The following is a 25160-nucleotide window of genomic DNA, read 5'->3' as shown; positions in this document are numbered from 1 at the left end:
GCACTTGGGCACCTGCTATGCACCAGGCACTTTATCTGTGTAATTCCCTTAAATGTTAACAGCAGTCTTATGAGGTAGCCTTTTTTTAAATTATTATTTTATTGATGAGAAAAACTGAAGAGTCTGTGTTCACACGGCTAGTAAGTAAAAGAATACCAGCCTGCTTGACTCCAAAGTCCAAGCTCTCCCCTTACAACCTGCCAGCTCCCATAGCACTGTAACAGAAATATGAAAAGAACATTGCTGGTGGCCTTTCAAGAGAGCAAGGGCTTCTGGGTTCAAAAGTCAGGAAAAGCTGCCTGGAAGAGGTGATGTTAGGGAGAGGTCACGAATCTGGGTAGAGTTTTAACTAGCTGAGGATTATAGGGAAGGTGTTCTGGGTGGAGAGAATAGCTTGATCAAACGTCCCAAAGTATGGGAAAGGCCCAAGGACCTGCAGGGTGTGTTTCATCTCAGGTTTCCCAGGAAGCAGACTCTGGGATGGAGTTTAGCATTTCGGAAACGTATTAGGGAGTATCCTTGGGATCATCCCCTGTGGAGGAGACAAGGAAATAGGATTAGGCTAAGGAAGGTGCTGGGCTGCAATATAGCCACACCAAACAAAAAGCCTGAGCCAATCTCATAGATTGGTCTGAAGCTGGAATAACTTTTCAGAGTTGCCTTGCCTTGAGACAAGGGGGATGGGTCTTTATAGCATCCCCTCCACACACACCTTTTTTTTTTTTTTTTTTTTTTTTGGCCGCACAGTGCAGCTTGTGGGATCTTAGTTCCCTGACCAGGGATTGAACCTGGGCCCCCAGCAGTGGAAGTGCGGAGTCTTAACCACTGGACCAGCAGGGAATCCCCACCCCTTCTGACCCGTCATTGGATGTCGCCTGTCCCTGGGAAGGGAATGTGGACCTTGGGTGGGGTGGGTGTCTTCATCTGAGAGCAGACTACATGGCAGCCATCATCCACGAGCACTCCCGGCAGCTGGGGCAGTGGGTACCTCAGTCCTGAAGGGAAATTCTGTCTGGGTGGCCTACCACGAAATTCACTACAGGATGTGTGTCCTGGGCAGTAAGCAGGCTGCTCTGGCAAAACACCAGAGTGCAAGACTAAGAAAAGAATGTAGTTGGAAAGTTGAGAGGGGTTGGATATTGAAGGCCAGACTTTGTGTTTTATAAAGAAGGAAAAAGAGTTACTGAGTTTTGCGTGAGGCAAGGTCATGGCTAGAAAACGCACTTGTCCTAATGCATGGGACATCTGAGAGTAGGGAGAACCTAGAGGAGAGCCAATGGGTTCTTCCATAGTCAAGGTGGAAGGTCAAGAGCAGAGGAACGACCAGGTGGCAGTAGTGAGGGGAAGGAGGGGATAGAGGCGGCAGAAGTGTTGAGGATGTGCAGACCTTGCATGCTAAGCACTTTCTACAAAAGGCCTGTAAGACTGAAAAAGAGGCAATACCTTACCATGGTTCAACCATTCCATGGAATACTAACCAGCTTTTCAATGTAAACTCCATGTAGGCAGGGATTGTTTTTGTTTTCCCAGCATCTAGAGCAATGTCTGGCAAATAGCAACTATTTGTATCCATCAGATTTTGCTGTGATCGGGCCGAGTTACAAAACTTCCAAAATTTCAGTGGCTCACAGCAGCAAATGTTTATTTTTTGCTCATGGTTCTACAGTCAACTACAGTAACTCTGTTCCAGGCTGTGGGCTGGGTTCAGATCTGCCCCATGCATCTTCCTGTGCCAGGGACCAGGCTGAAGAACATGGGGAACATACTATTCTTTGAATGGAGGGCAGGAGCTCAAGAAGGCTAGCAGAACTTGCAGTGCCTCTGAAAGCTTCTGCTAGGGTCTGACACGCTGTCAATTCTACCATCCACATTCCAGCGACCTAAGCAAGTCATATGAGCAAGCTCCACATCAACGCTGCAGGGAAATATACTCTTCCCCTGAGGAGCTGGGGAAAGGAGAATGAATATTTGCTGAACAACAATAAAATCCACAGTAGTGCTCAATAGATATTTGTTGAATGATTGTATGAATAAATCCACGTGTGTTGATATGGAAAGATCCCTAACATAGCCCATTAAGTGAAAAAGGCAAGTTACAAAGCAATACATACACTACGATCCAATTTATAAACACACATACCAAAAATAAAACCATACACTGATATATGTACATATTTTTTCATAAATGCATAGAGAAGGGGCTGAAAGTAGATACAATAAACAGTTAACAGTGTAACTTCTGGAAAGGGGCATAAGATTGGGTAGGAATAAAAGGGGACATTTGCTTTATTATCATTTGAAAACTTTTTATGACAAGAAGGTATTTGTGCTTACTTTGTATGGTATTTTTAAAACAATGTGAAAAAAGGAAGAAGAAAAAATAAGGCAATGTCCATTGTGAAGCTCTTCACATAGTCTGGATTGGAAAAATGTCAAATGAGTAATTTGGAGGAAGGAAGTTAATGTCATAGTAAGAGTGACAAATTAATAACAAAATGTGCCCTCTTATAATTGTTCAGTTACTGCTCTGACATTTAAAAACATTACAACCTTTATGGTAAGTGCCTTTATCTGACTTATGAAATGATTATGAAATTACTTTGACAGTATCTTGCACTTAGGTTGTGTAAAAGGGAACATTTACTTAACCCATGCCATGTACATAGTAGATAGTCAGGGTTTGTTGTACTTCATAAGCAAAACTCCTAGCAAGTCTATTAATAGTTTAGTATTTCCAAACTACATAGGAATGTCAAGTCTTCTTAATGAAGAGAAATAACCTCTAAATGGCATTCTTTATCTTGAAGGTGCTGCAGTAAGCTCTACTGTAAAATACAACGTTCCACTCCTTTCTCTAGAACCTCATGTCTTATCAGGGTAGTCACAGATACAAACTTTCTGAAAGACTGAATCACTTTATCAAGTAAGATCTTAGAACATCTTACCGGGGCTGTGATGGCTATTTTTCATAACTAACATCTCAGCAACCACACAAAGAATCACTGTTTAGTGGCTGACATCTTAGAAAAAAGTAAGTAAATCAATCAGCCCCCAAACCCTCACTGACTTTCTATACAGTGCATCCAGGATCTTAGATGAGTGAAAGACATTTCAAAGAACAAATACCAATCCCATTCCTCCCTCAAGAGAAAACAACAAACAGGTAATTTTTAAATATGGTGTTTTTAGGTAAACTGTAAGGGTTTTTTAAAATTGCCACTAGTCACTTCTGTTCTGGATGTGATTTTCAAATGTGCAGGTTCAGAATTCAAATGTGTCAAATTATCCGTCATTGAGCTCACCAGTTGGACTGGCTTGTGACAATCAGATTCACAGGAGGTTCACTTATAACCAGACCATGAGTTGATTCATTTACACTACCCTGCCAAATACCTCCCAGAGCAGGGGTTTCACTTGCTATATGGACTCCCTTCCCAGAAAAGAAAGGCTAAATTAAGTTCAAATGATTGGTTGACAAACACTGGATTCAAGAAGATGGAACTGTGTGGTTTAAATAAAGGTTATTGATTTGTGGGACCACGATAACCTCACTGCTAATAAAAATATCTGCCTGGCTGATTTTACACCTGGGTCGGTCTACTGGAACAAGCCTCTTCCTTGGTGGCGCCAGGGAACCCTGAAAAACTATCCTCAACAACTCCTCATTAAGGGTTTAGTTCCAATGTTGGCCTGTGGCTACTGGGGGTGTCCCCAACCACCAGCTGGTCTTGATTTCCAATTATGTTAGTGATGTTAGTTACTTTCTTTCAATCAAAAGTATTAGAAAGTTAAAACTCAAACTAGATTAGGGGAAAAAATGTAACTTATTTGCTCATCCCTGAACCAAATATGGTGGGCCAAGGGATAAAATATGCTCATTGTCTGGGCCTGGGTTTCTCAATCACCCCTAGGATGAATCCTACCCCCCAAAATCACAAGGACTGAGGGAGGACGGAGTTTGTCCAATGGAAAGGAAGAAAGACTGGATGTTAGGCAGGCAATTAATAATAATAATAATAACAATAAATGTCTACTACACCAGCGTTGTGCCTGAGATTCTTGGCCATACTTCCCTCCCCAGCTCAGGGTCACTTTCAGTGGGTAGAGGAACATTGACACCAATCACAGGTACAATGATGAATGGTTGATTCCCTCTGGGAGGAAAAGCAAAAACACAAAAAGGGGACACTGGAACAGGCTAAAGGCTTAACTTCATTTCAATAATTTTAAGATTTACCTTTCTATTTGCCTTTCAGCCTATTTTATTTTTCACCTAGTTCCCATTATCCTAGAAGCTCAGTATCCAGAAGATAACATGACAACTTAATATAACAAATGCTAATTACGCAAGTCCTGTGTGCCTTGATTTAAAGATTACAATTTCAAATTTAAAATGTTGATGGGTCAACATAATTTATGCCTCGTGAAGATATTAGGTCATTATATGGGGGACTGACTCACAGCTAATGTAATGAGCTGGTTCCCTCACTATTTGGGACTGGAATTTTGGCCTAGAAAAGAAGGAGCTCTGTAACTACAGTTACAAACTTGGTTCCAATCTAGGCTTTGCCACTTACTAGTAGTATAACCTATGGCCAAGTTACTTAAAAAATTATAAAAATCAACATTTCCTGAGCTCTGACTCAGTACCAAGCACTTTACATACAGAATCTTTAGGCTTTATAAGAACCCTGGAGGGTATGCATTACCAAACCCCTCCATTATCAAATGCTATCAACACTAAGACATCATCAATGTAATAGCAGCTTTATAGGGTGAAGAATGTAAGATGGCAGTTATAAGATACACTTCAATTTCAAACATTAAAATAAGAAGTGAAAGATCAACCATATTACTAATCTCTCTTTTGAACAATGTAATTATCTTTCCTGTTCTTTCCTGTGTGTAAAAATATTTATTGGTTTCCTTTTTGACCCGCTCATTGTCAATACTTAGGAAAATATGAGAGAGTAAAAAATGAAAATAAAAGTCAACCAGAAAAAAAAAAGAAGTGAAAATAAAAGTCTCCTTAGAACACAAGAAAATGGAGTGTGATGCCATTTTACATATGAAAACACTGAGGCTCAGAGAGGTTATGTAACTTATCTGTTCAAAGTCACACAGCTTATTTCTGGACATGGAGTCACTTAAGACACGGTACCTCCAATGTCACAGTTCCTTGGTTTCCTCATGTATGAAATAGGGATGGTATTAGGTACCTCCCAAGATTATCATGAAAATCAAATGGTATCTATGAAAACATAAGTGCCTAAGAGGTAATCGGTGCTTATTATTCTTTTTAAGAACAAAAGAACCATAAAAATGTACCAAGTGAATAGAAAAGAAGATATTAAGGAGGCTGGGGATTAACAAAATAGGAAGCAGGCAAACTTTAAATTAAGGTAACTTTTGCCTTGGGCAGGACTTCTTTTAAATATCCTTCTGGCCAAGAGGTCAGTCCCAGAACATGGAAAATCCATATTATAAATTTGGGTTTCAACTGGTTGAGTTGTAGGTGCCAGGTACTACATTAAGGTTGCTCAAATAGCCAAGGATTTCCTTTGCCCAGGCTCTCCCAAATTCAACTGAATTTTTTCCAACTTAACTTGATAAGAATCAATTTCTTTATTAAAATGTTTAAACACAACTAAATGTAAAATCGAAAAAAGGACAAAGTCTGAGCCAAAGGGGGTATAAATTCTGAATCAACTGGGTGTTTTGTTTTCCTCTATCCCTTAACTGTTTGCATTCCTACTCCTTTTGTTCTTTTATTCCCATGCTCCAGTTTAAAGAGGAAATGCTCACCTACTTAATTCTACGCCAAAAGCCTTTCCTTAATACAAGATAAGGCCACTCAGCTGACTTAATCTTATTTGCTGTGGTTACTTTCCTTCTCAACCTTCTCCTAACTTGCCTTTATTATAGTTTTTATTGCTGTTTTCTTTTGGTTCATTTAAAGTGACTATTCTCCTTTAAAAGGGGCAGAAAATAAGCTTTTTCATTAGAAAAGCCATGCATTGCAGATTGCCAACCACATACTTCCTTTGTCTTTCAATACTCTGCTCACTCTCTGGCATGATGAAATTCGTAGGGCTTTCTTTATGGTGAGCATCTCTATTAGTTTCCTAGGGTGCCATAACAAATTACCACAAACTGAGTGGCTTACAACAATAGAAGGGTATTATCTCACAGTTCCGGAGGCCAGAAGTCTGAAATCAAGGTGTCAGTAGGGCCATGCTCCACCTGAAGTTTCTAGGAAAGACTCCTTCCTTGCCTTTTCCAGCTTCTGGTGGCTGCTGGCATCCCTTGGCTTATGGCCCCATCACTCCAATCTCTGCCTCCATAGTCACATGGCCTTCCCCTGCATTTTCCCACTCTGTTTCTCCTCTTATAATAAGGGCACTTGTCTTTGGATTTAGAACCCACCCAGTTAATCCAGAATGATCTCATCTTAAGATCCTTTACTTAACTATAACTGCAAAGACCCTTTTTCCAAATAAGATCACATTCAAGGAACCAGGGGCCAGGACTCAGATGTATCTTTTGAGGAGCCACCACTCAGTCCACTATAACATCCAACTTGAAGAGGTATCACTTTTAATCTAATAACCACTTAAATCCTATAATTGTTTCCCCTCCTCCATTTTTTTTCCACTTTTCTGTTTTTTGTTTTTTTTTTTTTGCAGTACGTGGACCTCTCCCGTTGCGGAGCACAGGCTCCGGACGCACAGGCTCAGCGGCCATGGCTCACAGGTCCAGCCGCTCCGCGGCATGTGGGTTCTTCCCGGACTGGGTCACGAACCCGTGTCTCCTGCATCGGCAGGCGGACTCTCAACCACTGCGCCACCAGGGAAGCCCTCCACTTTTCTATATTTTTGTTATGAGTATATATTCCCTATATGATGGAATAAAAGAAGACATTTTAAATGTATAATCCTTTAATGTCCCCTAGTTTCCAATATTTGAACATCACTCAAGTTTACAAAATTTCTTTACATTTATATCTCCTTAGATGCTCCCAGCAACTCTGGCTGACAGGCCTAACAAATATTACCACTTTAGAAATTCAGAAGCTGAGGCTCAAAGACTTGTCCAAAATCTCCTGTCACTACAAGTTGGGGTTTCCTGAATCTTCATCTTTTCATTACACATCAGATAACAAAAGGTGATTTTTAAAATTTTAAATATATACAGAACATGCTCATCTTGAGTATTAATCTTGATAGAAGTGAGAAACTCTGCTAGCATTTAATCTTTAGGACTTAATTAGCTCGCTCAGTGTGATGGCATCTCACACGTATTTGGAAACCATTTATTTGTGGTCATCTGGTCAAAATATAACCTCTGACCTCCAGTAGCTCATTCTTATATAGTTATCTATATAAATCCAGTACAGGAATGGTGATAGTCTGAGTGGTTTTCATGAGTGTTGTCTTTCCTTCTGAAAATAGCAGTCCATTCAGGCTGCTATAACAAATCATGGTAGAACCATGGTGTTAAATAGACAGGCTCAGCCCAGTAGGAGGACTTCCCAAAGAGGGTCACTTTGCACAATGCACAAAAGATGTGCTTCTCCCTTTTAGAAGGACAAGGAGTGCTGGAAAGCTGGTATGAAGGAAGAAAATAACAACTATTATCTTCCCGTGAACTTTAGAGAAAACAATATACAATCGTCATGAGTAGCGTAACCTTTGGACCGCTCTGGAATGCAATATCCTTTCCAAGTGGGCAAACCCTTGGTGGTGTTGATTTGGTTTTGTGTTTGCTTTGAATAATAAAAAGGAAGTGGGAGATTTCTGGTGGCGGGCAGCCAAGCCATTCATCTAAAGATTTGGTATGTGTGTATGTGTTTGCTTTGAATTATATAGTTATTCCCATTTAATCATTTATACTGACTTTAAAGAAGTAAACAGTACCTACGTGAAAAGTTAAAGTTATCACGTGCTACATTCAGCAATTGCTTCAGAAGTTTCCCTTTTCAAAGAAAACAGTGATTTGTCTAATCTCAATCAAATCCAGCATGCGTGGAACAGAAGATCACAGAGCCAGAGGTGGAATAAATAGCACCTGCTGGGTCTTTTGAGAGGTACATAAATTATGGGGGGGGGAAGTTCTTCAGTAAATACGATGTAATGCACATCTCCACGTGCTATCTGTTCTATTGGCCTCTCTTGCTTTTCCTCTCTCTCTCTTTGTAGGCCAAAGGCTCTACGGACTTCCTTGTGGCCCCCATTTCTGCACTCTACACGTGCACAATGCCATACCCCAGGATCCTTTAAGAAGAAAAGATGACCTCCCAAACACTAGATGTTAGTTATTATCACAGCTTGCAACCTATAGGAATTTTCTATAATGAAGATAGGCGTGCTGAGCAGAAGTTCAGTTGCACTGGTTCCCTGGCTTGGGAAAGGTGTTGAGCAGACTGATCGCAACACTGACCCTTATAATGGACACTGGTGGTGCCTCGTCCAAATCCCCTTTTCTGGGCCAGTACACCCATTCCCCCAGCTGCCTGGAATGGTGGTTGCTGAGAGCTCACAGCTGCCCCCTTCTCCAGAGAATTGCTCTTGGCCAAATGGAACCATCTGGCAAGGAAGCTTACACCTTACCCCATCATCCCCAGGCAGCCCAAAGCTCTGACTGACTGGCTGCAGGCAAAGTACAAAAAGCAGGACACTTGCCTCAAGGTGCAAAGTATTGTGTGGTGCAATCAAGCTGCAGAGCTTCCTGTGGGATCCAACCAAAGCTGGTGGTCAGGTGAGATCACCCTTTTCTTAACATTTTCCTCTGCTCCATCCTTCTCCCACACTCTTTCTTCTGAGAACACTCCCCTAATAAACCCCTCACCCAAGATTCTCTGTCTCAGGGTCTGCTTCTAGAATCAGCACCCCAACCAGGACGACCTGACCTCTGACCCAAGTCAGATTCTCCCTCTCCCTCACCTTTGGCTCACCCATGAGCCACCAACTAAAACCTCTATCTCCTCAACATCTCAACATCTTGTCATTCTAAGCCCTCCTCAGTCACCATCCCAGATTAGACTCTCACGGCTTCTTAACCAACTTAGTATCATTGTTTCCTAACTGGTCTTCCTGACTTCAGGCTTGATAGCTGCCTGCTGGCATCTTTCTGAATGACAAGTATGATCATGTTTCCTTATCCTCAAACACTCTCATAGGCTGCCTTATTCCTATCAGAGTAATAATAATTGCCACCCTTTATTATATACTAAGTGATTTACATTCATCTTCTTATCCTGTAAAGTAAAACTGCAACAAAGTTACAATCATCTTCTTTCACAGGTAAGAACATTGAGTCTCTGGATGGGTAAGGAATTCACCCAAGGTCACACAGATAGTAAAGGGTTGATCTAGAAAGAATTCTAGCTCACTCCAAAACCATGCTCTTAGTCTAATCACTAGATTACCTCTCAATAAATCCAGACTCAACATTCTGGCTTATAAAGCCCTCTGTGGACAGAACCCCAACTAATTTTTCAAATTTCTCTCTCCCAATTCATCACACTCCCACCCCAGCTACACCAGACAACCTGCCATTCCTTCAACATCCCTCTTTCCTATTCCTGCGGTCTGCCTAGAAGGCCCTTTGCCCACACCTCCACCTGCCACACCTTTGTGGCAGACTGTACATTCTCTTTGACAATGTGACCTTGATCCTCTTCCCATTGAGAGGTGGGGCCCGTGACCCCTTCCCTTGAATCTGGGCTGGCCCTAGTGACTTTCTCATTACCAACAGGATGTGGCTTCCAAGGTTAGTGCACGCAAGTTCTGCCTGAGGCCACCATGCTACAGAGGCCCTGTGCAGGCACTCCAGTGGCAGCCCAGCTGAGCTCCCAGCTGCGTTCCCACTGACAGCTGGCATTAAGGCCAGCCCCGTGAGTGTGCCATGTTGAATATCCAGCCGCTCGAGCCTTCAGATGACTGCAGCCCCAGTCACATCTGATCGTAACCACTTGAGACCCCCAGCAAGAACTGCTCATCTGAGACCTTCCTGAATTCCTGAACATGAGATTTTTTAACAGAGTAAAATGATTGTTTAATGCCACTAAGTTTGGGGGTAAATTGTTACACAACCATAGTAACGATATAGCCCTACAATCTTCCAGGGCCCTAATTAAATGCCAATTCCTGTAGTCAGATTCCCTAGTCCGATTTAATTTCTACCTTCCTGAAACTCTCAGAACAACTAGCTTCTCCAATATGTCACTTATTCCAGTTGGCCTCATATTAAAGTTATTTGTGTGTTTGCTTTTTTCCCCTAATCCACACGTCTTGAGTGTAGGAAGAGTGCAGTATTGATATTCATTAATCTTTATATTCCATAACTACTAGCCCCGTGGCTGGTATCAAGTAGATACTTAATAAATGTTTGTTGTCCTGAACTAAATTGAGGCAATGAGGAATATCTTATTCTCCACCGACAGGAGAGAGTTATAAATCTCTTGGCCTGATGGAAATACCGTCTTTTGCTACGTTCCAGACCCAAAGAGAAAAGTAAAACTTGCCAATAAAAGAGTAAAAAGCCCGCATTAAATAGGAGAGATGGTATTGTGCTGTATCATTGAAGAGTATGGGTCCTGCCAGCCTGGGTCAGAATGTTAGCTCCACCACTTCCTAGCTACATGATCGTGGTAAGCTACTTCTCATCTCGGGATTTCAGTTATCCCCTCTATAAAATGGATTGATAGTGCCCACCAACTAGAGTTCTCCTGAGGAGAAAATGAGATAATTTCTGTAAAGCACTTAATTTGAAGCTTCAATAATAAGCCTTCAATAAATGGTAGCTATTAATATTATAGGTGGCGAGTATACATTAAAATTCCTGAGACAACATCCATTTCACAGTTTCATTCTTTTCTACACAATGATTTGTCACATAAATCACTAAAAGCTATTTGTAAGGCTCCTTTTAAATATATTCACAGACCAAAAATAATCCCTTGCCAGACCATTTGTCCTGATTTTTGTTTGAAAAAATATGGTCACCATATCCATATACCAGAGGACCAAAATCTCCTGCCTTTGATGGGCCACCCCCTGTGCCGTGTGTACCATGAGGGACCAAGCCTTAGTCACTTCCACATGCCAGCAGTACTCAGAGGAAGGAGAGTATCTTAAGCTGGATTTGATTGCCAGCTTCTGACTCAGGTTGTTGTAGCTTGAACTGTAGATAATTCTTTCTAGAGACACTAAATGAGGCAAGACTCCAAAAGTGCCATTGGGAAACAAAATGTGGACGTTACTAAGTGATGCACAATTCCAGGGCTCACCATTTACACTGTTGAATTCCAGGGGGCGCCATTCACATAGGGTATAATGTAATAGTGTCTTTTGGAGTTGTGTAACAACATGGCAGCCTAGATCTTGGAGTATGTGCCTTTACCCAGTCTGCCTTCCCTACTGCAGAAGAAAAAAAAAAGCTAAAAGCACACTCCACCCCAATTTGCATCTGTAAGTTCTCTCAAGTGTGGGTACCAAGAAGTACTTTATTCTGGAAAAGAGGATAAATAATTTATGCAATAATTATTTTACAAGATGTGAAGACATACTCTCAAACTATTACCTAACATGAAAGGCTCAAGACAGATCTGGCTTTCTTATTTTTCCAAAACAGAGAAAATTCTGTCCGCATAAACTTTTCTTAAACAAATGTTCCAATTTTCTTTTCTCAAGAACCCCCCGCTTCTTCCACCAAAACAAATAAGCCAATAAAGTTGTTCACAACCCTACTCATTATACGACAACAACCTTTATGAACAGGACAACAGTGGGGAATATAATGAAAGAGGATCATTTGAAACTTACCCCCCAAATGATTTTAAACATAATGAGGGTTTAAAAAAAAACAATCCTTGGGAATTCCCTGACAATACAGTAGTTAGGACTCAGTGCTTTCACTGCTGTGGCCTGGGTTCAATCCCAGGTCAGGGAACTAAGATCCCACAAGCTGTGCAGTGCAGCCAAAATCATCATCATCATCATCGTCATCATCATCCTTGGCTTTGTCCTATAATGTGTGCATTTTGTATTATGTGTGGGGATTCCTTTGGGTATCTTAGATAATACAAAGCCAATGCTGAACCATAAAGCTGGACAGCACTCAAATAAACCCAGAGGCAATGTGTTCACAGTATGGAAACTTCTAGCACTGAGGGTCTTGGAAGATCTTGCTTAAGTCCACTCTAACCCCCTCTGCTCCAGCGTCTCCAGTTCCTTTTACATTGTCCTCAGTGGAAATGGGAAAACTCTCCACCATTGAAACCCCTTGTCATATAGGCAGTCAGTCCTTCCTCTTGAACACAGGTCATGGGGTTCCCAAACATTTCCCAGCAGAGAAAACCCTGACACCCGCATGCTCTGGCTTTCTTTTATTGGCTGTCTATGCCAGCCCCTGAATGAACTGAGAGATCAAGGCAGTGAGAGGGGAGTACAGGTCTTTGTTAGTGTGAAAGAATTGGAATAGGACAACGTGAAGAACTGGTGAAAAGTGGGGCTGTTGTTCCCTAGTGTTGAAACCTTTCCTCAAAATTAAGGAGACCTCTCCAATAATAATAACCACAATTCCTACTACCTTTTCAGTACTCTTTACAGAACCCCTACCAGGGACCAAACACATTGAATCTTCATAATAACTTTGCAAGATAGGTATTATTATTACTGTTTTACTGAAAATGAAACCAAGACTCAGAAAGATAAGGGCATAGAGTGAGAAGGCAGCAGAGCTGGGATTGGATCTCAAGTGTGCTGACCTGAAAGCCCACAGCAGGCTGCCTCTGGCTTATGCAAACCACACTGCCACTTAAACCATCTACCCCCTAAAAGCACTGGTCAAATTTGGGCTCAGAAACAGAATCTCCCTATGAGTCCCAGATATTTTCCTCACAACTAGGTAGTCTGAGCTTTGTCAAGATTTTAAAACTGGAGACCTTATAACTTGTTATGTCCTAAAGTATCCTAACCCTCCCTACCCAGTCCCTTTGGCCATGGCCCTCCCCACCATCTACATGGCAAGTGGAAGAGCCATAGGGTCAGTGGTCACATGGCTGCTGAGATGGAAACAACTTGTTAAGCAGACAGTTGTCCCAGTTCCTCTAGAAACAAACACATTTTTAAAAGTAGGGGTACACTGCTCCAAATATACCATCACCCAAGTAAGATACAGCATATAATCACTCTTTCACTAATACTTGATGAGCAATTAAGATGATACAATTTTCCCTAACACTTTCTTACATTGCTAGGATGGATCTAAATTGGTACAACCTCTATGGAGGCAATTGAACAATATCTATGAAATTTATAAAAATTACACGTGCACCAAGAGATCACATATTATATGATTTTATTTATTTGAAATGTCCAGAATGGAAAATCTGTAGAGACAGCAAACAGAGTGGTTGGTTGTCAGGGGCTGAGAGAAATGATGGCTTACTGGGTATAGTCTTATTTTGGGGGTGATGGAAAAAATTTTAGAAGTGAATAGAGGCATTGTGCGTCAATTGTGAATACACTAAATGCCACTGAATTGTATACTTTAAAATGACTAATTTTATGTTATGTGGATTTTACCTTAATAAAAAAAAAAGTGATTTAACAACAACAAAAAGATTGCATGTGCACATACCATTTGTCTCAGACTAGGCTCCCTAGAAACAGAGGCTGAAACAGGGATTCTTGTACAGATGACTTACTGAGGGAATGTTCCCAGGAGAAACCTGCAGGGGAGTAAGGGAAGCAGGATGGCAAAGGAAGGAGATAGGGCGAGATGTGGCATAAGATCTGACTAGCCTCAGCCTCAGCCTCATCCCACAAGGAACTCCTGAGTGAAGATTGCACCACAGAGGCTGCTCTGCACAGGCTAGCCTGTGATACCCGCACATCTGTAAGTCATTGGCCAGGGGCTATCCCCAGAAGGGCGTGTAACTTCCAAGACATCTGCGGGCCAGGCAGCAACTGTCAGTCAACAGCAGTTCCCCAGAAAAGAAAGTAGATGTGAGGGACTTCCTTGGTGGTCCAGTGGTTAAGACTCTGTGCTTCCACTGCAGGGGGCATGGGTTCCATCCCTGGTCGGGGAACTAAGATCCCGAGATCCTGCATGACACCAGTCCCATAAAAGAGGTCAGGGCCAGGCACCAATAACACCTGCCAGCATTTGACCCAGTAATTCCATATCTAGTAATTTATCCTCAGATGCGTTTGCACACAGGCAAATTTATTCATTGCAACATTGTTTATAATAGGAAAAGACCCACCAGTAAGTGACTAGTTAATTACATTCTGGTACATCCATACAATGGAATATTAAATGGATATGGAAAAAATAAGAGTAAGGAAACTCTCCATGTATTAATATGGAAAAACTTTAAATATATATTTTTGCCTACAAATAGCAAGGTACAGAATACAATATGTATAGTATGCTATTATATATGTTTTCTTTAAGAACATATATATGTGTTTGTTTCTATATGCTTAAGTTAACCCTGGAAGGATAGACAAGAAACTGGAAACACTGTGGCTGAAAGACAGATTGGGAGGGGCAGTTTTCAGTTTATATCACTCTGTGCCTTGTGAATTTTACACTATATGAATATATTACCCATTCAAATGAAATGAATGAAGATGGATGGTAGGTAGGTAGGTAGGTAGATAAATTGATTTGCTCTGAGACTCAGTCAGAAGTTTCTGCCACTCCTTTGACCACCAAAACAAGCAGAACCAAGGGACATTTTAAAATTCAATTGTTGGGACTTCCCTGGTGGTCAAGTGGTTAAGACTCCAAACTTCTAGTACAGGGGGTGCGGGTTCAATCAAGATCCCACATGCCATGTGGTGCAGCCAAAAAAAGAAAAAACAAAGAATATAAAATAAATAAATAAAACACAATTGTTTTCCTATCCAGACGTAATTTCCTTCCTGATGATTGCTGATGTATTCCTTCCTGATGATGGCTGATGTATTGCTGATGTATGCTAGTGTGTAATTTCTGGTTTAACCAGTAGCCTCTTATTTTCCTATATGATATTTCAGATCCTCCACCCATCCCTATTATTCATACCTCCCCATGGAAGTTTGATTTCTTTATCAAGATGAAGTCAATTAACTATTGCAACAAGCTCTCTTTCTGAATTCTGAGCCAAGCTAGAGTCTGAAGCTATAACTGAAAAATTTTATAATTGAAAACTGTATTAATCAGAGTGTTAATTTTATCAGTCAGCTCCTAATAGATGTCTAAAGACAGAATGGCTCTGTGGCTAAATAAATTTAAGCTAAACTTATTTAGATTTCTGTACTGCAGGACTTATCAGAGCCTTTAATATTACAAGGTGCATTTTTCAGTCTCCTAAGATGCAAGATTCTCTCTAAAACTATTTGACTACAGAATTGGAGAAGGGCTCAGTTGGGCTGTTCTTGTTTGGACTCTCTCAATGACTGAAGTCATCTAAAGGCTCAAGTGAGCTGGACGTGCAAAATGACTCACTCATACATCTGGCAGTTTGGTTGTTGGTTGGGAGTTCAGTTGGGCTGTCAGCTGGAGCACCTCCACGTGGCCTCAACAGCATGAGGGTCTCAGAGTGGTTGGATTTCTTACATGGCACCTGGGGTCCCCCACAGCAAGTGCCCCAAGGGAACCAGGCAGACATTGCATTGCCTCAAAAGTTATGTGAATCATTTTGCTGGTTCTGTTGGTTACAAATGAGTCTCTAACGTCAGTACAGATTCAGGAGGAGAGGCCATAGAACCCACGTGGGAAGGGTGCTAAAGGATTTGCGGACGTATTTTAAAACCGTCACAATTCATTATTGCTTTGATTGTACAGTTGGGACCCCAAAAATGTATCTGACCAAAAACAATTGACCCATGCTGCTGAAAAGACAAAATGGTAGTATACATATTTCAGCCTCAAATACAGGGTTTCCTTAAGTTCTTGGAGGATGCTGTATAAACATGTATTGTCATTTAATCAAAGGCAAAGCTGGTTTCTGCATGGACCTGCTCTGGACCGTGAATCATGTCTATTTGTCATAGAATCATGCCATGTGTTAACTGCATGTTTCACTGACTCATTTTTTTAAATTGACAAATAAGACAGGTTGCAAGATTAATTACAGTGTATAAGAAAGAAAGAGCTGTCAAGTGTTCTATGTCAGCCTATTTTATAATCATACCATTTATGGCAACTATGAAGAAATGATAGCATTTCTGATCAATAAATTTCACCATGTTTATGAGTATTGAACTTGCATCCTTTTTGAAACTAAAATTTGAGGGGATGAAATAATGCTCTATGGTTTACTTTGACAAATAAAATATGAAAACCCATTAATCTTTAGTATAGGAATTTTGAGTTCTCTGTTTAGACTATCATTATTACTTCAATCTTTCAATGGTATTTGTCTACGGAATTGAAGTTGAACATCTAGATAAAAGAAAATGCTGACTGCCTCTACCATCTGACTAAAGGAAGAAAATACCAGAAGGATTTTATTTCATCAGGACAATGAATCAAAATTGAGGACCCCCACTTAAGCATATTATGGTGGTAAAATACCCTGTCAGCAAGTCTGAGGATTATGTAACCACTGCAAGTAATTTCTCCCCAGTCCAATAAAATGACATTAGCAGCAAAAGCTCAGAGCATGTGAGTAATGCATAATTAACACATTTTGAAAATCATGTGACTAAGGTGAGTAAATCTTTCACAATCTCTTGATACATGGAAGATTTTATATATTCAGTGAAGAGAGGTGAGCAAAACAGGCTGACTGAAGAAGAGGTTTGAAAAAGGAAGGTATGGGTCTTTGTCCCAGATCCTTTGTGCATTTGGTTAAGCAAATTGGTCAAGGAAACAGGTGGCAAAAGTGTTTCTGTCCCCTCCAGCCACGCTGGAGGAATAACGACACCTTTCACGGATCAACACTGAGCAGTCAGCTGGGGCAGGAGAGCACATCTTCATTGGCAGGTCACAGCATAAAAATCAGGGGGGAGGGCTTCCCTGGTGGCACAGTGGTTGAGAGTCTGCCTGCCGATGAAGGGGACACGGGTTCGTGCCCCGGTCTGGGAGGATCCCACATGCCGCGGAGCGGCTGGGCCCGTGAGCCATGGCCGCTGAGCCTGTGTGTCCGGAGCGTGTGCTCCACAATGGGAGAGGCCACAGCAGTGAGAGGCCTGTGTACTGCACACACACACAAAAAAAAGAGTATGTTTAGTTTTGTAAGAAACTGCCAAACTGTCTTCCAAAGTGTCTGTACCATTTTAAATTCCCACCAGCAATGAATGAGAGTTCCTGTTGCTCCACATCCTTGTCAGCATTTGAGCTTGTCAGTGTTCCAGATTTGGCCATTCTAATAGATGTGTAGTGGTAACTCGTTTTCCTTTGCATTTCTCTAATGACATATGATGTGGAGCATCTTTCCACGTGCTTATTTGCCATCTGTATATCTTCTTTGGTGAGGTGTCTGTTCAGATCTCTTGCTCATTTTTTAATTGGGTTGTTTGCTTTCTTATTGTTGAGTTTTCAGTAAGTGCTCTTTTTTAATGACTGCTTTTCAAAGAGCCACCCTGCTGTTGCTGAGATGTTGTACAAACCTTGAGTTGGGATTTTGCCTCTCTTTCCTGACCCTCACGAGAGCTTTTTCATCTGTGGACATGGACCGTGGAAGTGCATGGGCCATCATTGGTAGGCATGCTTCAGGGCCCAGGTGCTAACTAGAGCTGTGGCCAGTGCATCTGGCCCATCCTGCCTGCGAGAGATCATTTGCAGCCCCTGCACTTGTGACAAAGAAGCCAAATGGTAACAACTACCAAGACTTGTTTGTAGTCATGTCAGGACCCAACAGGATCCAGTTCACCTCTCTCCCAGGCCCTCTGAATCTCACATTTTTAAAGAAATCTGGGCAAGAGGAGGTTGGGAGAGCAGCAGAGCATTGAGATCCTAAGCTGGCTGCAGCAACTGTTCTGTTGACCCAGAAAGGGAGCGCTGCCCAGAGTACTACCCAGAGCTGGTGAAGAGTTCACAGGATGAAGTGGCAGGTCTTCAACCTGGAAACAAGGTTGGAAAGAATCATAGAAAAGACCATATACGAGACTTGATTATCATGGGGGATGAGCATGATGCGTCTGGTTCTTCCACCAACTGACTTGGACTTGAAATATATGATGAGCTTCTTCAAATGGTGCTTCTCTGACCACAAAGTACGGAGGATTTTACATTAACCCGAGAACGCTGCAGTTACAACAAACATCAGAATCTGACAACGACTCCACTAAAGAAAAGAGGGGGGAAAAATCACCAAAGAAGAAGAAGAAGCTGCAGGAAGGTAGTGAGAAGGGAAGAAAGAAAAAGGATGACACTTTCAATAGGGAGAAGAAATGAACAAAGCTCAGCTTTTCCCAAAGGAGCTTCACAGCTCTCAATGCTGGTAAGGAGAAGAAGAAGAAGAAGAAATGTTCTTGAGGCTCAAAGTGATAAAGAGATGTTAAAGAAATTTCAGAATGAGAAATCGGCCCAGGAGAAACAGGCCTGAGGATCATAAGCCTGTGAGAATGGGGTAGTATCCCTCGCTCTCAATCTTCTGCTCGGCTCCCGAGAGCAGTTTGCTCTAGGAGGTCACTGTTACTGTCTCTCTGACTGATTTGGACTTGAAGCAGCTGCTCAGTGAGTCTCCAGAAGGAAGCCCCTTCTGTGATATGGGTGATGAAAGAGATTCCCACAGGGTGGTATTGGACAGGGAATTCACAGTTTTCTTTTCTCCGCAAAGGCCTGCCAGTAGCCATGGAGAAGTGCCTTGAGGAGCTACTCCAGCCTGCCAGAACTGCTGAGGGATGGTGCAAAAGGAAGCTCTTCACCCAGGGTATCCATGAGATCCTCCTGGGCACGGAGGTAGAAACCTGGAAGCTGAACAGCCAGATCGGTTCTGAGGAGCATGGCCATGTGACGTCATCCCTGCTCTGCAGCAAGGACATCCTGGTCACACTTGCCCCAAAACTTCATCTCTGTGTGTTGGGGGCAGGGGGTGCATCTGAAGGCGCCTCTACAGAAACTTAAAGAAGCTATTGGCAGGGTAATGCCAGAGCAGATGGCCCAATACCAGGATGAATTCCCGGTACACCACAAGCAAAGACTGCAGAGATGCTGGAAGAGGAAAAAGACAAGGACCAGAGTGAACAGATTTGTTCTGGTAACGAAGAAGAAAAGGGGAGCGGAGCCCAGAAGAAATGTCAATGGAATGCTGGAATCAAGAAGGTGCTCTTGGGCTTCCCTGGTGGCGCAGTGGTTGAGAGTCCGCCTGCAGGTGCAGGGGACAAGGGTTCGAGCCCCGGTCCGGGGAGATCCCACATGCCGCGGAGCGGCTGGGCCCGTGAGCCATGGCCGCTGAGCCTGCACATCCGGAGCCTGTGCTCCGCAACGGGAGAGGCCACAACAGTAAGAGGCCCGTGTACCACCAAAAAAAAAAAAAAAAAAAAAGAAGGTGCTCTTTCAGGTGGTAAAGATGGAACCAGAGGGCTATGATCTGAAAAGGAATGAGAGCCAGTCTAGGGAGGACTGTGTGGAAGCTCTTCTGGATGCTGAAGTGCAAACTCTCTGGCCCTAAAGCTGGGTGCACACCAGGTCTCTGTGTAAGGAGAGCAGACCACACCATGGGTCCCTGACATCCCTCCTGACCGAGAAGAAAGTCATGGCTCCTTCAAAGTCAAGGTGAAGGAAACATAGACTAAGCCTCCTAAAAAGGTTCTCATCTGATCACCCCGAATGGGCAACCCCATTGCTTTGCATAAAAGTCATGGTTCTTTATGTACAAAAGTAAAAAGGGAAATTTCCAAAGCCCAATTCTCTGGACCATCACTGTCTAGAGCTCTGTAATCACCCCCTCAATTTTTTGGCTGAATGGACAGTGGCACTGGAGCAGTCTGAGGAGAAAACTCCCAAGAGTTCTGGCTACAAAGAGCTCTCTTGCCCGGCCCCCCTCAGCACAGCTTTCCAGAAGTACAGAGGTCTAAATGGCAGTACCACAGAACCCGGACCCAAGTCAATCTTGTATGCAGTCACCGAACAGCGCAAAGCTTCACTCCCACACCTCACCTAGTTCCACTTGGCAACAACCTCCCCAAATCTTCCTCCTTCAGCATCCATTCCTCCATGGCAGCCTCTCCAGGAAGCTTCATCCTACACTTCCCTGAGCCACATGGCAAAACGACATTCCGCCAACTCTTCAGGGCTGTCTTACAAGTCTCCCCTTCTGGCTCTACTTCCCAACATGAGGTTCCTTCTAGAGGCTCTCCTCTGGAAGAACAACAATCCAGAGCTCTCCTTCCTCCCAAAAACTTGCTCCCATGTGTACAGCCTCCCTGCATGGGACAGTCTGTCAATGGACAGGTCCCAAGCCCACAGTGAACAAACCTCTGTTCCTCAGAAGCTGGCCTTGGGGGTCCAAATGGAGATTCTAGTGATGGGAGCCAAGGAGGCACAAAGGTACTGACCTTGTCCCTGAAACCCACCATGGTTAGCAGCCCATGCTCCTCAAAAGGAACTTGCCTGGTCTCTGGGCTTCACAGTTGTGTTTGTTGTTGGACAGTTAATGGCGAGACCGATCTTGGGATGGAGAAAGTTCTGAATTTGGCATATGGGCGCATATGTGGTTCTGAATTTCAGCACTGTGGCAGATCAGTTGGTGCAGCTGCATTTTAAATCTGCCAAATACCTTGGCATTTGGTCAGAATACCTCATGGACTCCCATAGGCCAAGGGCTCCTTCTGGCCACAAGAGGATCCATGGGATGGTCATGGTGTCCATCTCATCCTTGGATGGTGTGTTCAACAGGACAGAAACCTGGACTAAAGCCACAACTGAGAGAAGTAGCTTTGTCTCTGAAAATATATTCAGAGCACTTGATACATACTCATTGTATGGGGCCAATTCCTCCTCTGAACATGACAATGAAGCTCTTTTAAAGAACTGTAGATCCATCAATCTCGAGACAATTGTGATAAGCCTTTTAAAGGCACTTATGTTGGGTTCAGCTTTTACCACCAAATGCATTGGATAGAATAGGACTGTTCATGGCATATCACATTATAGGAAGACATGACTCCAGTGCCTTTATAGTGGAGCAGAATTAGATAACTCACATCCTCCATTTCAGCCCTCTGAGCACTTTTCAAAGACCTTTTTAAAAAGACATGTCTGTTTTTGAGACAGAACCAGTTTTATTTAGTTGAGATTTTTACAGTTGAATTCTGTAAATTTGTGGCATCCTGACTTAAAGTTCATCTGAGCCCAGAAAACTCTATTCCCAATCTAGCCAGAGTTCCATGGGTTTTTTCCCCCCAGAGTTTATACAGGTGGACCCCAGGGCTACAAAGCCCTTATTGGTCAAATCTTCATCTCTTTATGGGCAGAGGTCATGAGGGGTTCCAAGTCACAAATAGACATGCCAGTTTGTTTTATTCTTAGAAATCCTCTTAGGCAGGGCTATAGTAACAGGCCTCTATGAAGTTACCTGTCATATACAAATAGGCCTTGAAGTCTTGGAGTTTTCCAAGCACTGGAGTATATATAAACATAAGGGTAACATGCATTAAGCTTGGAGGATGGATCAAGGACAGATAGATATTCCAGAGTTCCTGAGCCACCAAGCTGTTCACTAAACTAATGACTGTTTCACAAAGGTCTTTAGAGTGCTTACTTGTACCTGTGAAATGTGTACCACAAGGTGTGTTTGAACTGTCTGCTCTAGCTAAATGAATTCAAATACGTCAAGTGTAAACAGAATCTGGGTGAATTTTATGGTTATGTAATTTATGCAAAATCCACAATGTGGTAGCCTCTGTAGAACAAATGACTCATTTTCTTCCACAAATAAATTAAAGGGGGGAAAAAAGAGGGAAAGGAAACCTCTAAGCTAAAAGAAACTTAAGATACATATCAACTGAGTGCAATGTGTGAAGCTTGTTAGGATACTGATTTGTAGAAATCAACTGTTTGGGGTTTTTTTTTAATGAGACAATGGGGAAAATTAGAGCATTTATTGGAGATTTGATGAAAAGAGGAATTGATTTAATTTTTTAGGTGTGATAATGGTATTGTGGTTGGGAAGGAGGGAGGGAGGGAGGGAGGGAGGGAGGAAGGAAGGATGGATTTTGCTGGCTTTTATTGCCAGTTCCTGGGAGATAACCTCTAAACTCTTAACGTTTTGTAAGGGACGGGAGTGTCTTCGTTACTCATGGTGGGTCCTTTAGACCCAGCCTGATAGTGTACGTCAAAGAGATGACTCAGGGTAAGGGCTGGCCACACCAGAAAGACCAACCCCGTGATTAGACGGTTGGGGCTGTGAGCCTCAGGGTATCAGCCTGACCTCTGGGAGCAGAAGGGGGCCGGAGATCAAGTTCAGCCACATGGGTGATGATCCAATCAATCATGCCTACATAATGAAACCCCAATAAAAGTCTGGACATCAAAGCTTGGGTGAGCTTCCTGGGGTGGCAATACTCCATGCACATATTGCCACATAGCAATGCCGGGAAAGTAATGCATCCCTGGGGACATGGGAGCTTTACATTTGGAACTCTCCCAATCCAAGATTCTGCCCTATGTGTATCTTCTAATTTGCACCCTTTGCCTGTAATAAAAGTGAATGTGAATATAATAGGTTTCTGTGAGTTCTTTGTGTCCCTCTAGCAAATTATCAAACCTGTGGGGTTTTGGGAAACCACTGGACTTGCAGTTGGTGTCAGAAGTCTTGGGCAGACTTGGCAGTCTGGAGGATGGTGCCCCTTAACCTCAAGTTTTGCTAGTTGCAGTTAGAAAGAAAAGAAGTCCTTTGTCTTTAAAGATACATATGGAAAGGTTTACAGATGAACTAGTATGTCATGGATTTGCTGAAAAATAATCTGGGGGAGTGGGGAGAAGGAAGTCGAGGGCTAGGTGGAACAAGATTAGCCATGTGGAATCACAGAAACTGGTTACTGGGAACATCAGCATTCATGAAATTATTTTCTCTTCTTTTGTATATGTTTTAACTTTCCAAAATGAATATAAAGTAGTGATCCACATGGAAAAATATGAATCATTACTTTATATGATGTGGTAGGCAGAATTCTAAGATGGCCTCCAAGATTACAGGCCCATGGTATACACACACCTTTTCCTAGTTATTTATTCAAACACAAATTGAGGTAGTGCTGTTTAGGGGTTTTGCAGATGTAACTAAGATCCCAAATCAGTTGACCTTAAGATAGATGGGGAATTCCCTGGCGGTCCAGTGGTTAGGACTCAGTGCTCTCACTGCTGGGGCCCAGAGTTTGATCCCTGGTTTGGGGAACTCAGATCCTGCAAGCTGTGCTGTGCAGCCAAAAAAAAAAAGATAAGAGAAATTATTCTGGGTGGGCCTGACCTAATCAGGTGAGACCTTAAAACTGGTAGGACTCGTCCTGAAGAAGAAATTCTCAGTCAGAAAGATTTGAAGCATGAGAGAGATTCCACTCAAGGGAGATTCTTTGAAGATGGCTTTGAGAGGAGCTGAGAGCAGCCTCTGACTAACAGCCAGCAAGGAAATGGAGACCTCAGTCCTACAGCTGCAAGGGACAAAATTCTGCCACAACCATGTTAGCTTTCAAGAAGACTCCAAGTTCCAGTTGAGCACACAGTCAACAACTAGATTTCAACCTTGTAAGATTCTCAGTAGAGAAGTCAGCTATTTTCTACCAGACTTTGGTTCTACAGAACTGTGAGCTGATAAATCTGTGCTGTTGTAAGCTGCTATGTTTGTAGTAATTTGTTACAGGGCAGTAGGGAACTAAAACACACAATCAAAAAAATAAATTCCAGTTGTGAAAAATAAGACTTTACAAATTTTTGAACAAAATTTAGAAAAATACATTTGTGGTCACAGTACAGGGAAGGATTTCTTAACATACAAAAGGCAAGATTAATAAATTCAACTATATTAAAATGACATACTTCTGAACTATAATATGTACCAAAAGATAAAGTGAAAAGAAAATCCATGGGGGACTTCCCTGGTGGTTCAGTGGGTAAGACTCTGCACTCCCAATGCAGAGGGCCCTGGTTTGATCCCTGGTCGGGGAACTAGATCCCACAGGCATGCCACAACTAAGAGTTCACATGCCGCAACTAAAGATCCCATGTGCCGCAACTTAGACTCAGGACACCCAAATGAATAAATAAATATTAAAAAAAAAATCCATGGACTAGATGCTGTTTGCAAGACATAAAATTACAAAGCGTATTTTAAAAAGAAGCTCCTACAGGGAAAAACAAGAAACAAGCCAACAGAATATGGATTCGTAACTCACAGAAGAGGAAGCTTAAAAACTAGTAAATATGTGAAAATATGTCCAATATGGCTATTCATCAGAGACATACAAACAGTAATGAAATGCAATTTTACCTCCAGTGGACCAACAAAAGGTAAAAATCCAGATAATACTGAGTTCTGGTGAGGATGTAGGGTAACAGAAACTCTCACGTCCTGCTGATGAGAGTGTAAATTGGCACTAGCATTTCGGAGAGCAATGTAATAATATCTAGTAAAATTAAAGATGTATATACCCTTTGACCCAGCAATTCTACTAATGGGAATATATTCTAGATAAAATCTTCTACATAGGCTCAAGGAAACATCTATAAGTATTCCAACATTATTTGTAATATTGAAAAAGTACAGACAAACTAAGTGTCCATTGACAGGAGAATGACGTTAATTAAGTTTTCATTTCTTTCCATCCTCAGTATTCTCCTTTAATCTTGACTGGCAACCCATCTGCTAATCTGCGAGAGAACCACACCAGTTGAAAATGAACTGCTTATTTCACCAGTTCTAAGAGTTACCCATGATTCTCTCAATTGTTGTCATTCACGGAAAAAATGTTTTCACTGACTGTGATCTTCAAGGAAGGCCTCTGAGGCAAGAGGGATCAAAAGTGCCCAATATATCTGGAAATGCACTTCCACCCGAGGATGAAATGACTTTCTAAACTGAGCTGGAAACTGCTGAGCTGAAAAAGAATATGGATAATCCAAGTGAGGCAAATGAATGCTTCTATGCTACTGAAAAAAGAAGATTCTTTTGAAAGGCGCCCCCAAATCACACGAGAATTAATTTCATTTAATGAAGTTGA

At 42.2% G+C, this 25160-nt stretch overlaps 1 pseudogene; it reads left to right on the top strand.

Annotated features, from left to right (window-relative positions):
* Positions 1-17843: 17843 nt before the first annotated feature.
* Positions 17844-19734, top strand: LOC132481711 (ubinuclein-1-like; annotated as a pseudogene).
* The last annotated feature ends 5426 nt before the right edge of the window (positions 19735-25160 follow it).

This window comes from Mesoplodon densirostris, chromosome X (genome assembly GCF_025265405.1).
Source record: "Mesoplodon densirostris isolate mMesDen1 chromosome X, mMesDen1 primary haplotype, whole genome shotgun sequence".
In the NCBI taxonomy this organism is placed as follows: Eukaryota; Metazoa; Chordata; class Mammalia; order Artiodactyla; family Ziphiidae; genus Mesoplodon; species Mesoplodon densirostris.
The sequence above is the reverse complement of the archived record's forward strand: the minus strand, read 5'-3'. Positions and strand labels throughout refer to the sequence as shown.